We start from the raw sequence: 18,130 nt of genomic DNA, 5'->3' as shown, positions 1-18,130 counted from the left end.
GATTTTCTTAGGTGTAAAATACAATACTAATACCTATTTCATAGCTTTGTGGTAAAGACTTAAAATAGGTAATAGGTAATAGATTCATGATCCTTTTGCAAACAAAAAGGCACATACACACGAGATACTCTTGTAGATTCCTAAGGTCATGTTCTAGAAGCCACACAGACAGCACAAGACCAGCCGTAGGGAGACAGAATGTGATTTTCTATTAAGGAATGAGCTTAGGAAAGTGAGATTGGAGTAAAAATATAATGAGTAGACTTTTACCCTTTGAGACTTAGCCATTGAAAATGATCAAAAGGAACATAACCATTTTTGTTTGTTTGTTTGTTTGGTAGAGACAGAGTCTCACCATGTTGCCCAGACTGGTCTCTAACTCCTGGGCTCAAATGATCCACTCACCTTAGCCACCCAAAGTGCTTGGAGTTAGGTGTGTGCCACCATGCTTGGCCAGAAGGAACTTAATTTTGAAGTAGAGAAAGGCTGCAAAAAATTTTGAGTACCTTCAGGTACTGAAAAGAACAAGATGAAGTTTCTGGAAGTTACTTGTATGTTTCTTGGTAATGGACAGCTGTGTAATGGTAGTGAGAACACAGTTCAAACTAGAGTTTGAATCCTTGCCTACATGGCCTTATGCTCATTTTCTTCCTTACTGCCTCTGAGCAGTTTTCTTGTCTGTAACACTGGGATTACAATACACACCAAAGAGGGTTAGAGTGAGGATTAAATGAGAAACATAGGGAAGCTTTTAGCCCAGTGCCTGGCAAGAAGTGAATGCCAAGAAAGGTTATGATTTGAAGAAACTTGGGATTCCAGGAGAGCTAAAGAAAAGTATTTTTTTAAAAAAAGGCAACAGAGAAAATAGACAAAAACTGTCCAAGGTTTGTCAGCAGATTAGGTTATATCTTTTCTGCTTTCAATTTGCTATTTTTCTCTTTCCTTCATTGTTACCTCAACAGCATATTGCTCTGATTTTATATAAATCCTGTGTCCAAACAGGGAAGCCCTGTGGAAATGAAATACTTAATAATATTTCCAACTTTAAGAAAGATTTCAGTAAGGGCAGCTCTGCTCTGGGTGATGCTTTACATTAATACGATGGATGAAGAATCTATTCCCAGCATTGAGACTGTTAACGGAAAGGTTTGAACAGAGGGGCAGGCTTGGGAAACTGGATGGATTCCCAGATTCACCCGAGTCAAGTCTTTCCAGTTCTGCTTCATCATGTTGTTTGAAATAAATTCCCAGAACATAAGATTCTGCCACATTCCGAAAAAAAATGTTCCAAAATTCCATAGAAATGTTATCTGGCTGATTAGCTTCTTTAGCATGGTCAAAGCTGTTTTCTTCGCCGTCAGTACCAATAATCGAGACTTGACTCTGGTTAAAGGGGGAGTATTTTCGAAATACCACAGTGTTTTTAGGATTCAGTCAACCTTGTCTTAGGATGGCTAAATACCATCTTGCTTTCTTTCCCACTCCAAAGATGAGTTATAAATCATATTTAAATGATAAAATGATTCATCACCCCCATTGGTTTGAGGGAGGAATGAGGATTGTATCTTATTAAACTTTATGTGCACAGTGCCCAGCACAGTTGCTGAAATGGATAATAATTGTGTAGGAAACACATTTTAGATTTCTCACAAGAACAGTTTGTATTCAACAAAACTACTAGCTAGTTAGGAGTTATGCATAGTTAGGCAAACATGCCTGACTAACACACTACAGCCATGCGTCACTTAATGATGGGGATGAGCTCTGAGAAATGTGTCAATAGGCAATGTCATCATTGTGTGAACATCACAGAACGTACTTATGCAAACCTAGATGGTAGAGCCTACTACACACCTCGGCTATATGGGATAGCCTCCAAGGCTATAAATTTGTACAGCATGTCACTGTACTGAATACTGTAGGCAATTATAACACAATGGTATTTGTGCATTTAAATATATCCAAACATAGAAAAGGTACTACATGGCACTAGGATGTTACAACAGCTACAATGTCCCTAGGCAACAGGAATTTTTCAGGTCCATTATAATCTTATGGGGCTCCCTTCATATATCCAGTCCATTGTTTACCAAAACTTTGTCATTTGGCACATGACTATGATCCATATCACCTATAAACATTTATTGAGAACCTACTATGTGCCACACATAGTTCTAAGTACTAGAGATACAAAGACAAATAGGGCATGATTCCTGCCTTCATGTTCAGACTGATAGGAAAGAAGCCAGTATTGGTCAAGGTTCTGGATTGTGGACAACATAATCCACTGCAGCTAGTTTAAACTGAAAGGGATTAATTAAGGTTTATAAATATCTCAGAAAACCATTGGGAAGAAACAGATTCTATGCTGAGCTTCCAGGACTCCACCAAAATAGCTTGCCCAAAAGATAAGTTGTCTTTCCCACAGACAGGAACCTCTGAATCAGGAAGCTACCAGCATTACTGCTGTTGGCTCCATAACCATATCACATCTGCCATCATCCAAGCCAGCAGAATGAATGGCCCATATCCTGCCTCTTTTCCCATGAAATGTAGATATGAATCCAAGTCCTGCATGAACATATCTGACTTGCAGAATATAAATCAGTATCTGCACCCTCGCACAAGAGGCTGGGAACTGCAGGTGTGGTTTGGTGGGAATTTGAGGTGTATACCATGGGAAACTATAAGAATATGGAGAAGCTGTTTAAAAGATTTAGGGCTGATAGAAATGACCATGTCCTCTACAGTGATTAAATAAAACACTTCAGTAGAAAGCGCAAATGATGTGACTGACATATACATGGGATGTTTTAGGATTACAGAGAAGGTTTAATCTAGAATGATGGAGACATCACAGAAATTAATCTCTTAAAACAAGCCTTAACTGAGTAGGACTTAGCCAGGCAAAGAAGTGCAGGGAGAAAACATTTCAGTGGCATTCAACATTCAAAAAATATTCCAATAACGTTGAGGAAAAACTACCTTTGTGCTCTGTACTGAGGTTACAGTTGTGATTTTAGAAAAGATTCATGCCTTGTCCTGATGGAGCACACAGTTCCTGGCAGCAGGAGAAAGGCCGCATGGATTGACACAATTTTGCTAGAAGGTCAAATATAGGTAACATGGGGATCATGGTGCCGTGCTTAGGGAGATGCATGAGGCGGATGCATTGTCTTCTGCCGGCACCCTAGTGGCTGAGTGGGCACTGCCTGAGGACAGCCGATCCACATGTCTGCCTGTGACCTCTGAGTAGGTAAGGAGCAAAACTCATCCCCAACAGAGACAATGGTGATCAGCTGCTGAAATCCTATTCTCTCTTTCTAAGGATTGAACTGAAGGGTAGGTGGAGAAAATTCAGGAGCTGGCTAATAGAACTAGAAGCAGAGAAAATTCACATGAGAGAAGCTGAATTTTGTGTAAACAGAAGACAAAACCCACAAGGTATGGGAACAATGGCTTGACTAGAGGATGAGGGGTTAATGGAAAGGCAGGAACAACAGAGGCCAAGGCAGAACGAGGCCAGTCTAAGTAATGGCAGAGAATCAACAACTCTTGCTAACGGGGGCAATGAGAGCCCAGTCCCAGGAGCTGTTCTGGATCCTTCCATTTCCAGGCCTCCATTCTAATCTCTGCAAGACCCAGCTATATAGCTGTGTGTGGGAGGTCCTGTTCTGTTTTGTTTTGTTTTTTAATTCCCATCTGCAACCTTCCCAATCATCCTGTGAGTAGCCTCCCAGCCTCTCTGTTCCATGCATCAACTAACACAGTGGGAAGTTGAAAGTTCTGGATCTTGGCCCAATCAACATGGAAGGGGGAAATCATTTTTCTTAAAATGAAAAAGACACCAGAGTTAAACATTAATTGATAACAGTTTAAGTTTAGGTTTTGTTACATTTAATTTGTACCTATAAGTTTGTTTCTTACCAAAGTGCTAGCGCATGTTTATTGACTTGAATTGCTATGAAAATGTTACTAACAGTGAGTGAAATAATATGTGCTGTTATTACACCCTCCCACCCCAGTATCCTTTGACTCTCCTCCTCTCTTCCTGGAGATGAAGTCTGCATGCATAAAAAAGCTGGGATCACCAGTAAAGCAAATGGCAGAAATGTATGTTTTATTGTATAATATTAAAGAAAACCTACTTTATATTCAGAACAATGCAGCCCTTCTTTCTTACCCTCAGCATGTAGTAAAATGCTAAGCACATGTCTGGTGCTCTTAAATGCATATTGATTGATAATGTTTAAAATCAAAGGATGTTCAAATAAAAGTTATTGCTTCTGTGTGAAGCTAGATTTGAAAAAGAAAGGCCGTGGGTTACTGTCCTAATGGTGCGGCCTTATCCCATTATGGGAACTTTTTCCTTAGCAGAGGAAGTTTATTGATCCTCTGCCCTTTAAGACCCAGCCCTCTCTGCCTAGGCTTCTACTGTTCCTGACAAGGGAGGGCCATGCAGGGTCCATGTGGAAAGCTGAGGAGCCCCTGTCCCAGGAGGAACTAGCAGCCCAAGGGGCCAATGACAAGTCAGACCCAGTGTTGATCAAGCAAAGAATTAGACTGGATATAGAAATACGACTGGCACTGGGGAAGGTAGCTTTTGCTCACTCATTCATTCATTCAGCAAAGATTTATTGAGAAGGAGGATTTAGGACTAAATGAAATAGGTCCTGTTCTCGAGTTGTTACAAGCAAGGGGGTCAGGGCGATCTACGTGAGGTGATGTACAGCTGATACAGCAGAAGAGTCTAGCCTCCTGAAATGGACTGGGAGGAGATGATGGTACCTCAGCTGGCTAGCTGTGTTCATGCACAGCTTCAGCTCTGCCTGATCAGAGCAGGTTAGAGAGAAGTGACTGGTAAAAATCAAACAAAGAACCTCAACAACAACGACAGGTCCCAGGGACCCCAGGCCAAATGTCAGCTTGACTGGCTAGTCACCATATGGAAGCCTACTATTATTATAATTATTAGTTAATATCTTTTATGGAGAGCTTACTCTATTCTAGACACTCTGCCAAGTAGTCTTTTAATTTCTCATTTAGTCCCTCATTTTACAGGCGAGGGACCCTGAGCCTTGGGGAGGTGATGCTACAAGTCAATGCCTCAAACGCTGGGGCAGGGAACCCACCTAAGCCAGTCTGGTTTCCAACTTCTGCTCTCATGGATCACAGGTCTGTGTTCCCGTGTAGATGCCTGGGCATCTAGAACCACAGCTGGTTCTAATCTATGCTTGCTGTGGTGGAGGCAACCACTGAAATTTGAATGTGCTGTTTTCACAGACCTAGGGATCAATGGCAGCTGCAAGAGGCTGAGATAGTTCTGACGTCTGTAGAATGAGGAGGGAATTGGCTGTCGTGATGTCTCACCTCCCACCAACAGTCTGTGTAAGATACTTCGGATGTTCTGGCATTGAACTAAGTTCAGTGGATTGATACAAAACAGGGAGGTGAGGCGGCGGCTAGAACAATGAAGGCTGTTCCAGATTCCCAGGATTCAGAGGTTGCCTTTCAGCAATTACATTCCTGGAATGAAAGGTGAAATTGTCAGAGAAGGCTGGGGAATAAGGATGAACCTTGCTGAATGGAGCATGGTCAAGTGGTAGAAAATTAAAAAGCTCATTGTTAACCACACAAAGGAGCAATTGGTACTGGTTGCAAAAAGAAAAATAGGGATGATGTCTTTGAGACCAGGGAAATAAAGCTTAAAAGATGTACTTTCTTACGGATACAGTTGGTTTTACCTTTAGCTATTCCCATCTTTATTGAGCCTTTGTTCTTTTCTCCTAATATTCTGTTCCACAGGGGCATTTCATTGAATGCCCACTGTGAAGAAATAGGCTCATTTAAATAGAATTTAACATTAATGTGATAATCCATCTTTAAACTGGAAACTAGGGGGGCAATTTGTCTTGGTCCATCACGTCACCATTTAAATGCTGATTCATTTCTGTGACTTTTCCTTCTCCTCCCTCAAGCCCTCCCTTACCTGCTTTGCTGTGCATCCTTACCTGCTGGTTTGCATTCAGGGCGGGTGTGTGCGGCACTCACTCCACGTCAGGCACTGGCGGGGATGGTAAAGTTGCCTTCAACTTGGATCTTGCTCTTGGGGAGTCCCAGTGGCTTCCAACACCGTTTGAACAAAATGTAGTGGGAGTTTGGAAAAGGGGGCCAGCCTTCCCCCGGGGAGAATCAGGGCAGGCTTCATGGAGAAGACAGCTGGTCCCTGAAAGGAGGCATTTTTCAATCATGAAGGGAATATTCAGGGGCAAGAAAAGAAAATGTAAAGGGGAGAGTGCAGGGTGGGGAACTGGGAAAGGGGAAAGGGAGCAAGGGCAGCAGAAGGAGTTCATTTTCCAAAGACAAACCTTTGGAAACTGCCACTTGCCCTTGTCATGGTGTTCGGATTGTGCACTCGGGACCTTGGGGACGGAGGTGTTGGCAAAGTCTTTATCTAAGTCTTCCCAAAAGAAACTTCTGTTATAATAGACTGCCTTGTGTTTGCACAGCCACTGAAGTCACATCTACGAGTGTGTATACAGCATATGAATGTGTGTGTAGACACACACACACACACACACATACACATACACATACATTTCTTTTCTTTTTCCTTCCTAAACGATAGTTCTCAAATTTGTGAGTCAGAATTGCAGACTACTGGGCCTACGCAGCATTTTCCGATTTTTGGATTCAGTAGGTCTGGGAGTAAGGTATAGTTTACATTTCTGACAGGTTGTTGCTGATAGAAACCATACTTTGAGAATCACTGGTCTAAAGTATTCTTTAGAAGGCTAAAGGATGGGTTAAGTATTTAGGTAAAAACTACCTTTATGTTTTTGTTTTGTTTTGGTTTGGTTTTTTTGAGACAGAGTCCCACTCTGTTGGCCAGGCTGGAGTGAGGTGGCACAGTCATAGCTTACTATAGCCTGGAACTTCCAGCCTCAAGCGCTCCTCCTGCCTCAACCTCCCCAGTAGCTGGGATCACAGATGTGAGCCACCATGCCTGGGTAACTTTTTAATTATTTTTAAAAGAAATCTCATCAAATTAGATGAGCCAGTCTGTAGTTCCAGGATTCACCCAAAAGATTCTCAGGCTTCAAATGACAGTTAGATGGCAGAGCTCATCTTACTAGGGAGGAAATGCCTGTTAGGATGCTTTGAGACAAATGAGGTCAGGAAGTCAGCAGCCCTGGGCTACGGCAGTTCTTTAGCAGCCTCTATACCTGGCATGCCCCTTCTATCCTGAAGGCACCTCCCTCACCCAAGTGCCAGGGGCAGCTGGGGTCAAAGAAGGTGCCAGAACGAGTGCTGCATCTGGTCCACAAGCCTGTTCTGGGTCTTCAAGAGACACTTGCTCTGGGGTCCTGGGGGTTGGTGGACCCTGAGTCTACCAGGAAACCTCCCTGTTGGCTTCCCACAAGGAGAGACCTTGCACCTCCCCTGCCCTGTTATATGGTCCTATTTGTATCTCATTATCCTACCAATTGCTTGGCCTCTGAGACTACCCAGCTCGAATATTATTTCCCATTTATGATTGCTAAAAAGAGAAAAGAATCTGTTTCACAATAACCTCCTGGAAGCTTAGGAAGCAGGGGCCATCTGGCAGGTCATATTTGTACAAAAGAAAACCTTTGAAATGCATGTTAAGGTAGTAATTTCCTTCATGTGTATCACAGAGAATTTCTAAAGTAGTCATGTTGCTTTCTCTTTTTCTAATAAGCTCATTAGTCTGTGACACGCATTTTATTTGGAGCAAATGGGTCAAGGATAGGGAGGAGGAGGCCCCAGGAAGAAGGTTCCTTTAGAAATTACATTTTGAAAAGATTACGTATTTATCTATGCCAAGGAAAACTATCAGATATGTAGAGGTCATGTTAATAATAGTTATCTCTGACGGTAGGATTATGTACAATTTTTATTTATTCTTTGCTCTTGTATGTCTTTTGTAGTCAGAAAAAAAACTCATGTGTTTTAAAAATCAGTCTTCAGTCCCATTGCCTTGGGGATATGGTATGTGTGCAGGAGACAAAACCCACAGGCAAACAGTGATGACAACGAGAGGTTCAAACAGAAGGAGAGGTTCTGCGTGCCAGGACAGAGAAATCCAGGAAAAATGGGTGTTGGCTGGTTCCCGGGGGATGTGTTGCTCCAAGAAAAAATGACAAAAGTTCTACTTTCATTTCAGAAATAAGAACTGGCCTTTAACCCAAGAGAGAAATAGAGGAAGGCACCAAGTTTTAAGTTTAGCGAAGGCAGGGGTGTTGTGGATCAGAGGTGGCCCCTCTGTGGCCTCCCAAGAGGCAAGAACCCTCTGTACCCCAGTGCTCCCCTGTCCTCAGTCTGTGAGGCCCTCACCTTCCCCCAGGAACACCTTTGAAATGGAGCAGAGTTTTAATGACTTTGCTGCAGAAAGCCCTTGCTGGCATCTTCTCCTCTGAAAATGATCTGACTTTCTTTTCCTTCTCTTTCTCTCTCTCTCTCTCTTTTCGTCTTTCTTCCGCATGACTCTGTATGGAGTTACTACATGTGATGCTGATGGATCTTGTAAAGTGTCACCTTCCTTTGTGCCTGCCCTTTTCTCTTCAGAGTCCCAGGCCTATCTCCAGACCTCTGGGAGATGCTCTTACCCAACTCACTGACTCAGCTCCCAGAGGGTCCCTGGCTGTGCTGCCGGCTTTGGGGCCTGGGTTTTCTCCATTCATTTGTTTTCAGTCTTCTTTGTGGACTCTTCTTAGATTCTTGGATGAGAAAAAAACCTATAAAAACCCAAGATGGCCAATTAATAATAATAAGATAGCACATTAAAACAAGGAGATCTCATTTTCTATCAATTGGCAAAGGTGTTGGAATAATCCCACATGGAACCCCTGGCATATATTCTCTCCTGTCCCTGTCTTGGGAGTGTAAACTGATGCAACATTCCTGGAGGGCAATTTGACAATGCGTACATAAAGCTTTAAGACCATGTCACACCAGTTGACCTAGCAATTCCACTTTGATTAAGCAGTCATAAGGAAATAATCAGAGATGTCCACGAACAATTAGTTATGCACAAGATGTTCATCAAAGCATCATTTATATTAAATAATATTAAATTTATATTTTGTTCTTCTTAAAAGAACAAAAATAGGGCAGTTGATTACGTGAATAATAAATACATACAACAGAATACTGTGCAGTAATTACAAATCATGTAGCAGAAGGAGATTTGACGATGTTCAAAGTATTTGTGCTTTACTGTCAAATAAAATACTGAAGAGTACACCCAGCCTGCTGTGACCACAGCTCTCTCCTCAGTATTCATCAATAGCCACTTGCTTTTGTGACATGTGACACCTGCCTCTTCCCCCAATATCTTGGTCTGTGCTCAAGAAGTATAGAATAAAATCAACTTTCCCCAAAGTAGCTTTTTTTTTTTTTTTATTGCAAGTAAAAGAAAATCCAAACCAAATAGGCTTAGGAACAAACAGTATTAAATTGGCTAATAACCCAAAGGCAGGGCTGGATTCAGCTGGGAAACCATCCAATAATTCCACAATGTCACCACAGACCTGGTTTCTTTTGGGAAGTTATTTGTCTCCCCTGTCCTTCCTTACGAATGATGTCTGAGTTGATCATTGACGGGGGTTTTTAATCTCTGCTAGGAAACCACTGGAGTTGTCCCTCATTTACTTATCCCCTTAGGATCAGGCAAGATGCAGAGGATTTCTCTTCTGCCCTCCAGGGAGCTGATGGCATATTTAGGCTCATTTTCACATTATGGATGTAGTAATTCCATCTTTACCTCACATCTTCCAGAGGAGGAAAGAAAAAAGGTTTGGTAGCTTTTACACAAGTTCTGGGAGTAAAGTCTTCATTTGTCCAAATTCTGTCATGTGACCATCCCTGAACCAATCAATTATTGTCAGGGGATGCACTAATTGGCTAGTGCTGGAGGTTATGAGAGGTGAGAGAAGGAATATCCATGGGGCTAAGGAACCCATGAAACACATATTACAAAAAGAAAAGATGCGATAGTCACATAAATATGAAAAAGGTTAAATAGTCACTCATTTCTCTCTTGGAGCCTTCAATATGTTAATGTATACATATTATACATTTACAATATACATGATCAAGAAAGAGGCAGGAATGGGGGGCTGAATATGTAGGATTTCACACAGAGCACACTGGAGAATGCTGGAATGAACCTCAGGAAGATTGGTGGCCTGTAGGTAGGGTGACCATTTATTCCAATCTGCCTGGGACAGTCCTACTTTATCCCTGCTGCTCCAGTTTCATCACCATTAGCCCCTCCATTCACTCTCAGAAGGGCCCCAATTTGAATGATAAATTATATGGTCACTTTCAGTGACCTGTATTGAGGACTCCAAGTTGGATTGTGAATCACTGACCCAATCAGGCCTACTCTCAGAGGGCTGTGAATTTGAGAGTAAGAAAAAGAGAAACATTAGGAAAAAACCGAAACAGAGAAGCACAAGCAGTAGTGGCATAGACGGAGGAAGGCTGAACCCTGGGTGTGGTGGGTCCCAGAGCAGGAACCATAGGGTGCGGCAGGGGAGCCCAAGGAAGTCAGCCAACCCCAGGCACCCTGACTCTCCCCAACTGTTAGGCTGCTGAGATGCTGTCCTGGGTCAACTCACTCCCCAGGATGCTTGCGTAACCTTCATCCCTGGAGCTCCCCTGAGCATACCTGCATGGCTCACCACAGCCTTTCTCAGTGTGGTTCTCAACTCTGGCTGCACATCAGAATCACATCTGGAGCTGTTAGGATATATAGACCATCAAAACACCTCCACTCTCTGCCCCAGGATTTTTATTTACCAGGAAACAATTTCAAAATGATAGCTTCAAAAACCTGGTTTGTTCTAGATGATGAGATTATAGCATGTTTTAACATATTCTCCTTTGTGCTTTGTCATATTTTCCAACAATTCTATAATGAACAAATATTTCTTTGGTAATAAGAAAAAAATAGCTATTAGAAAATAAGAAAGTAGAAGTAATCCCTTACATTTATGATCAGTTAATTGTCAACAAGGGTGACAAGGTAACTCAACAAGGGAAAAAGATCATCCTCTTCAACAGATGATGCTGGAACCACTGGATATCCACAAGCAAAAGAATGAAGTTGGACCCTCATACCACTATTAACTCAAAGTGAATCACACACCTAAATGTAAGAGCTAAAACTATAGAACTCTTAGAAGAAAATGCAAGTATAAATCTTCACAGAACTGGGGTCATTGGTTTCTTAGATACAACAAAAAGGAATAAGAGACAAAAAAAAAAGATAAATTGGACCTTATCTAATTTAAAAACTTTTGTGCTTCAAAGGACACCATTAAACAAGTGAAAAGACCACCCAGAGTATGGGAGAAAATATTTGTATTTCTCCCACTTAATACGTAAAGAACTTTGCAGCTCAACAATAAAAAATATAACAATTTAAAAATAGGCAGATGATTTGAATATATATTTCTATAAAGAAGATAGACAAATAGCCAATAAGCATATGAAAATGTGCTCAACATCAGTAGTCACTAAGGAAATGCAAATCAAAATCACAGTGAGATACCTGACTTCACACCTACTAGGATGTGCTAAAATAAAAAAAGACAGTAATAAATGTTGGTGAGGATATGAAGAAATTGGAACCCTCCTACATTCCTGATGGGCCTATAAAATTGTGCAGCCCCTTTGAAAAACAGTTTGGCAGCTCCTCGAAAGGTTAAATATAATGTTATCATATGACCCAGCAATTCCACTCCTGGGTATATACCCAAGAGAAATGAAAACATGTCTACACAAAACTTGTACATGAATATTCATAGCAGCATTATTTATAGTAGCCTAAAGGTGAAAACAACCCAAATATCCATCAGCGATTGAATGCATAAATAAAATGTGGTATATCCATACAATGTAAGTATTCAACAGTTTAAAAAAGGAATGGGCCCAGCCTAGTGACTCCTGCCTATAATTTCAGCACTTTGGGAGGTCAAGGCAGGAGGATTACTGGAGCTTGAGAGCAGCCTTGGCAACATAGTGAAACCTTGTCTCTACCAAAAACAAACAAACAAAAATAGCTGGGTGTGGCAGGGTGGACCTGTTGTCCCAGTTACTGCGGTGGAGGGGAGGGCACCTGAGGTGGGAGGATCACTTGAGCCCAGAAGGTTGACGCTGCAGTTAGCTGTGATTGTGCCACTGCACTTCAGCCTCGGTGAGAGTGAGACCTTGTCTCAAAAAAAAAATTAAAGAAACATTTTTTTAAAATTTAAAAAAGAATGGAATATTGATACATGCAACAACATGAATGGACCTTGAAAACTGTATTAAGTGAAAGAAGCCAGTCACGAAAGACCACACATTGTATGAGTCCATGTATACGAAATGTCCAAAACCATCAAAGTGATAGAGGCAGAAAACAGATTAGTAGTTTTTGGGGGCATGGGTTAGTGATGGCTAATGAGTTTGAGATTCCTTTTTGGGGTAATGAAAATGTTCTAAAATTAGACAGTGGTGGTGGTTGTGCAAAACAACTGAATTGTACATTTCAAAGGGTAAACTTTTGGGTATATAAATTATATCTCAATAAAGCTGTTATTAAACAAAGAAACAAACAAGGAGGTCCAGAGCAAAAGCATGTGGGAGTAAACCAAGGGCATTTCTAGAGGGGCAGAAGTTAGAAAAGTGGGAAGGGCTGGGAAGTAATAAAAATGAATGAGGTGGGAGGGCGGGAGGTCGCTGAGCCCCATCCTGCCTCAGCTGGCCACAGCCTGCTCCACTGGTCCACCAGACTGAATTCCTTTAACTGCCATAGTGTTCCAGGACATTTTTTAAAATCAAAAGATAATTGGGGCGGGGGACGATTATATCTTGCTAATCCATCTGTTCCTATTTTTTTTTAAGTATGGTTTAGAACAGTTTTAGATTGACAGAAAAATTTTTCTGTAAATTTAGATTGACAGAAAATTTGTGAAGATAGTTCCCACATACCCTGTACCCAGTTTCTGCTATTAGTAACAATTGACATTTGTATAGTACCTTAGACACAATTAATGACCCAATATTGATACATTATTATTATTATTTAGACAGAGTCTCGCTCTGTTGCGCAGGCTGGGGTGCAGTGGCGTCACTGGAACCTCCACCTCACTGGCTCAAACCATCCTCCTACCTCAGCCTCCCAAGTAGTTGGGATTATAGACATGCATCACCATGCTCAGCTAATGTTTAAATGTTTTTTTGTAGAGATGGGGTCTCACTGTTTTGCCCAGGCTCGATACATTATTGTTAACTAAAATTTATACTTCATGCAGATTTCCTTAGGTTTAAAAAAAATCAGTATCTCTTTTCTGTCCTAGGACCCCTCCTGGACACCATATTACCTTCCGTCATTACATTTCCTTGGGCTCCTCTTGGCTGTGCCAGTTTCCCAGACTTTCTTTGTTTCTGATGTCCTTGGCAGCTTTGGGGAGTACTGGTCAGGCATTTTGTAGAAACCCTCTGTGGGGATTTGTCTAATGCTTTTCTTATCATTAGACTGAGCTTAAAGGATTTTCAGGCGAAGATCACAGAGGTAAAATGACATTTTAATCACATATCCGGGGCACATATTATCAATATGACTTATCACTGTTGATGCTGACTTTGATCACCGGGCTGAGGTAGTGTTTGTCTGGTTTCTTCGCTTACAGAGTTTCTGATTTTTCCCATCTTTTCCACACTCTAGCCTTTGGACAGAAGCCCCTGTATGCAGCCCACACTGAAGGAGTGGGCAGACAGGCTCCACCTTACAAGATGGAGTGGAGTATCTACATCAATTATTTGGAATTCTTCTGTTTGGGAGATTTGTCTCTTCTGTCCCATTCCGCTCATTTGTCTATGTCAGTATGAACTTAAGGAAATTTATTTTATACTTTCAGTTATAATTCTATCTTGTTTTATTATTATTATTATTATTTTGCTCAAATCGTTCCAGCTTTGGCCATTGGGAGCTCTTCCAGTTAACATACCCCACAACTGGCGGGAGAGGGTGTTTGTTTGGCTTTTAAAACATTTTTATTTATCTTTAGCCTTTCCTTACTTTCTGGCAGTACAAGATAAGAGCCTTTTAAAAAATATTACAAGACATTTCAATCTTACAGAAAAGTAAAGAAAATAGCATAAAGAAATCTCACATTCCAGTCCCTTAGGTCTAACAACTGCTAAAATTTTTTTGGTATATTCACATCATCTGTTTTTATTTTTATCTCTAACAAAGATTTTTGAAACATGTAACTATAAAAACTGCAATGTCACTATCACATCTCACAAAATAAACATGAATTCCTAAATATCACCTATGATAAGTCATTGCTTAATCTTGCCTGACTGTTAAAAAAGGCATTTTTACAATTGGGTTGCTGAAATCAGGTTTATGCTGGATTTGGCTAATTGTATCTTCATGGTGCGATTTAAGATGTTCATCTATCTCCCATATTTCTTATAAACTAGAATTAGATCCGGGAGCTTAATTATGTGTTCCCCAAAGTTAAAAACATTAATGAGGAAGCCTACACCCTGAATGAGGCTTTGAGACTTTGTACTTTGAAGAAACTCATCTCTCGTGGAAGTGAATGCCGCCCAGACCCTATGTTCAGGAAGAAGCAAGAGGCTTTAAGGCCGCCAGGAATTCATGCCAATGATGCCCAGTGGAAACGTCAGGAGAGATGTAACCAGGCTCATATTTTATTAAGGTTGTGATTGTTGTTTGCGAGTGCTTTGGTTACCAAGTTCCACCAGTTTTTATGGACTGCCCCAACTCTATTTTTCCCATAAGCCCTATTATTTTTTAGCATGCCATTTTGTAGAACTCAGGGTTTTTAGCAGTGTATATATGACGTTAGAGCAGAAATGCCAATACATTTTTCTTGAAAAGAAGAGAAGGCAGTCAGGTCAGTCGTGGAAATTTAAGAACGTTTGGTGTCTCTGTGTGCAAGGCCTCTCTTGGCCTGTTTCCTTTGCCACAGAGCCTGACAGTCCTCTTGAGGAACCCCTGGGCTGCAGCTCCCCCTCAGCACCTCCTCGTGGTCCACAGGGAGGGGTCTGGGCTGGAGACTTAGCTTGAGTCCTTTTGATGCCCCTGCCTGGCAGGGCTTTGCCTCTGTTTGCAGCTTCTCTTGATTCATCTGATTCTGCTTCGTTTACTCCCATAGCCTCTGTCCCTGTACCAGGGCAGAAAGACCAGTCTCTTATACAAAATATTATAGGTCAGCTGCCTGCCCCTGTCCTCAGGACAGCAAATTGAGCTCCCTCATCTGCCGTGCAAGAAGGGCCTTTCGGAAAAGTTAATTAACGATGAGGCCACGCATTGACAGACCAAGCTCAGGAAACAGCTCGTGCGTGCCAGGTGATTTTGTTCCCAGGAAAAACAGTAGACATACTGCTGCTTTGGGAGTTTTGGCGGGGGGGGGGGGGGGGGTTTAGTGATTCATTTGTAGTGCTGGGAGAAAGGATTTTTCTTTTAGTTTTCTCTCTTTCTGTATTTTACTCTGTTCCCTGCCCCCCAGTCAATTTTTCAACAAGTAATTCCAAAGTCTTGGTGCCAGGTGTCTTAGCCAGTGAGAAAATTAAGTTTTAACTAAAATGCATGTCCTATAAAACAAAGGAACAAACAAAATACACCCTATGGTGCTTTTAGAAAGAAGGCCACTGGGTGGATGATGGTTGTGAAATTAACAGAACTATGTCGTTTGACCGGGTCCTGCATCACGTCTTCCCACCTGGGTACCCCATCTCCTCCCTATTCCAAAGACTGGGGCACCACCAGATCCCCCTTGGAGCACAGAGTCATGTAGACCGAGCCTGGCAGTGGGACTGCTCCCTCCTTCTTTGGGAGAGAGGCCCCTGGGAGCATCCCTAGCTATCCTCCGGGCAGGGGAAGGGGGTGGGTCTCAGGCTCCAGCTGGAGTTTTGCCAGTGGTCACCTCACTGCACCATGTTCTGTGATGGAAGAGTTTCCTCATCTGCAGGTGACTCTGGAGTGGTTTGTGCTATGTCCCTTCAGATTACTTCTTGGCTACAGTTCCCACACAGGAGGCTCCAAGAATGTTTTTGAGGTTCTTGACTCAAATAAGGTGGGAGTGGACAGAGAGAGCCGCACTCCTCACTGCCCAGAACTCGGAATGACCATGAGCTTCCTTCCATTCCTAACCCTCCTTCTTGGGATCCTTCTTTTAAAAATTTCCCCTGCTTTCCTGAATCCCTGTTTCCTCCCATTTCTCTGAACATTCTACTCCCTTCCTCAAAAATCACAAGTTTCTTCTTGTGATATTTCAAGTTTCTTCTGACATATTTCCCAACTTCCAGAACTTTCTGGAACTGTACAAAGAGGAGGGCCAGCTTTAGTTTCCTGGGTAGAGGCCAATCTCCAATCTCCACCACCATCAGTTCGACGAGTCAAACGGCAGACACACATTCAGCCTCTTTCGCTCATCGGTAAAGCAGAGATAAAACTCACTCATTTCTCAGACTTGCTGTTGTATCAAAAATTGGCTTGCTGAGAGGTGGCCATTATTACTACTGATGGTGCAGATGGAATACCATTTTAGTTTCAAAATGGTGTTTCCAGCCAGGTCAGCTGCACCAGTACCTTTTCCATAAAGTTGGACCTCAAGGCTGCAGGTTGAGGGCAGTTGACTAAATGTGGTCAGCCTGCTGAACCTCCAACTCCCAGCTAGCTTGTGGGTTCCTCTCTCAGACCCTCCAGGAGCCTCCACACTGCGGCTACTCTTTCAGGGGTCTGTTCAGCCAATGATGGCTTCCAAAACCTCCCCCTTCAGACCAGACCCTGGGGCCTTCACCTGCTCTGCAGAGGGAGAGAAGTGGGGCCCTAGGGCAAATGCCAGGCGGAGCTCTACAACCACCTTCCAGATTCAGATTCAAGGTAGGGCCTTTCCCGACCTCTTTCCAAGTTCACCCCCAGCTTTCTTTTTATTTATTTATTTATTTATTTATTTATTTATTTATTTATTTATTTTTGAGACAGTCTCATTCTGTCACCCAGGCTTGTGTGCAGTGGGGCAATCATGACTCACTGCAACCTCCACTTCCTGGGCTCCAGTGATCCTCCCACCTCGGCCCCTCGGGTAGCTGGGACTACAGGCGCGAGCCACCATGCCTGGCTAATTTTTTGTATTTTTTGTAGAGACGGGGTTTCACCTTGTCGCCCAGGCTGGTCTCGAACTCCTAGACTTAAGCTATCCACCTGCCTCAGCCTCCCTAAGTGCTGAGATTACACATGTGAGCCACCACTGCCAGCCATCCTGCCTTTTAACTGGCAAGGCCTGGGGATGGATAGTTGGAGGTGGCACGGAGTGCAGCACGTGACAGTTCTGCAGACTCAAACCCGGCTCTCTCAGGTTTTCCAGCCCAGTTGAAAATAATCGTTTACAGGGTGGGATGGGGGAGCATTGGTATTTCACTCCTTACAAAGCTCCTGTTGGGGCTGGAGGGTCAGTCTACAAAATGTCTGATGAGATTTATTGTCTTATGGGAGTCCAGTCAGAGAAAGGTCTCTGATTCCCAAAAGTTTTGCCTGAAACCCAGACCCTGTAATAAGACAGCAACCAGAGTGTGTCAGAAGTCACTGAGAACCACATTACTTCAGAGTGGGCGGATTTGGGGAACGGGGAGCAATATTTTTTCCACAAATCAATTCTGCTGAAAGAGGGTGTGCCCTCCCACCCTCTGAACTCCCAGGAAGCTTCTGTCATGTGCAGTAGCAATTCAGCGGCCACTTGGTAAAAATAGCTTTATAATTTATTGACTGGCAAAATACTCTATTTTTCAAACCATTCTGGGTTCTTCTAAAGATACAATGGAGGTAAAACCCAAAAGGAAAATTAAAGCTTTAATGCAGTCTTGCAGACTTCTGCTTCATTTCATTGTAAATTGCACGCAATAAAACATAGCATCGGGCCTGCATAAAGCAGCTGTATAATTTTCTTTTGTGCAGGGAACTAGTTCTGAAGACTTCTCACCTAAGAGAAGGCTTACGATGGTGGATGACTCCTATACACTAATTATGTCTTCCTTTATATCTTTGGCTTGAACTCTAATTTGCTTACAGTTTAATGAACAT

Source organism: Mandrillus leucophaeus, unplaced genomic scaffold, assembly GCF_000951045.1.
Source record: "Mandrillus leucophaeus isolate KB7577 unplaced genomic scaffold, Mleu.le_1.0 Scaffold136, whole genome shotgun sequence".
In the NCBI taxonomy this organism is placed as follows: Eukaryota; Metazoa; Chordata; class Mammalia; order Primates; family Cercopithecidae; genus Mandrillus; species Mandrillus leucophaeus.
The sequence above is the reverse complement of the archived record's forward strand: the minus strand, read 5'-3'. Positions refer to the sequence as shown.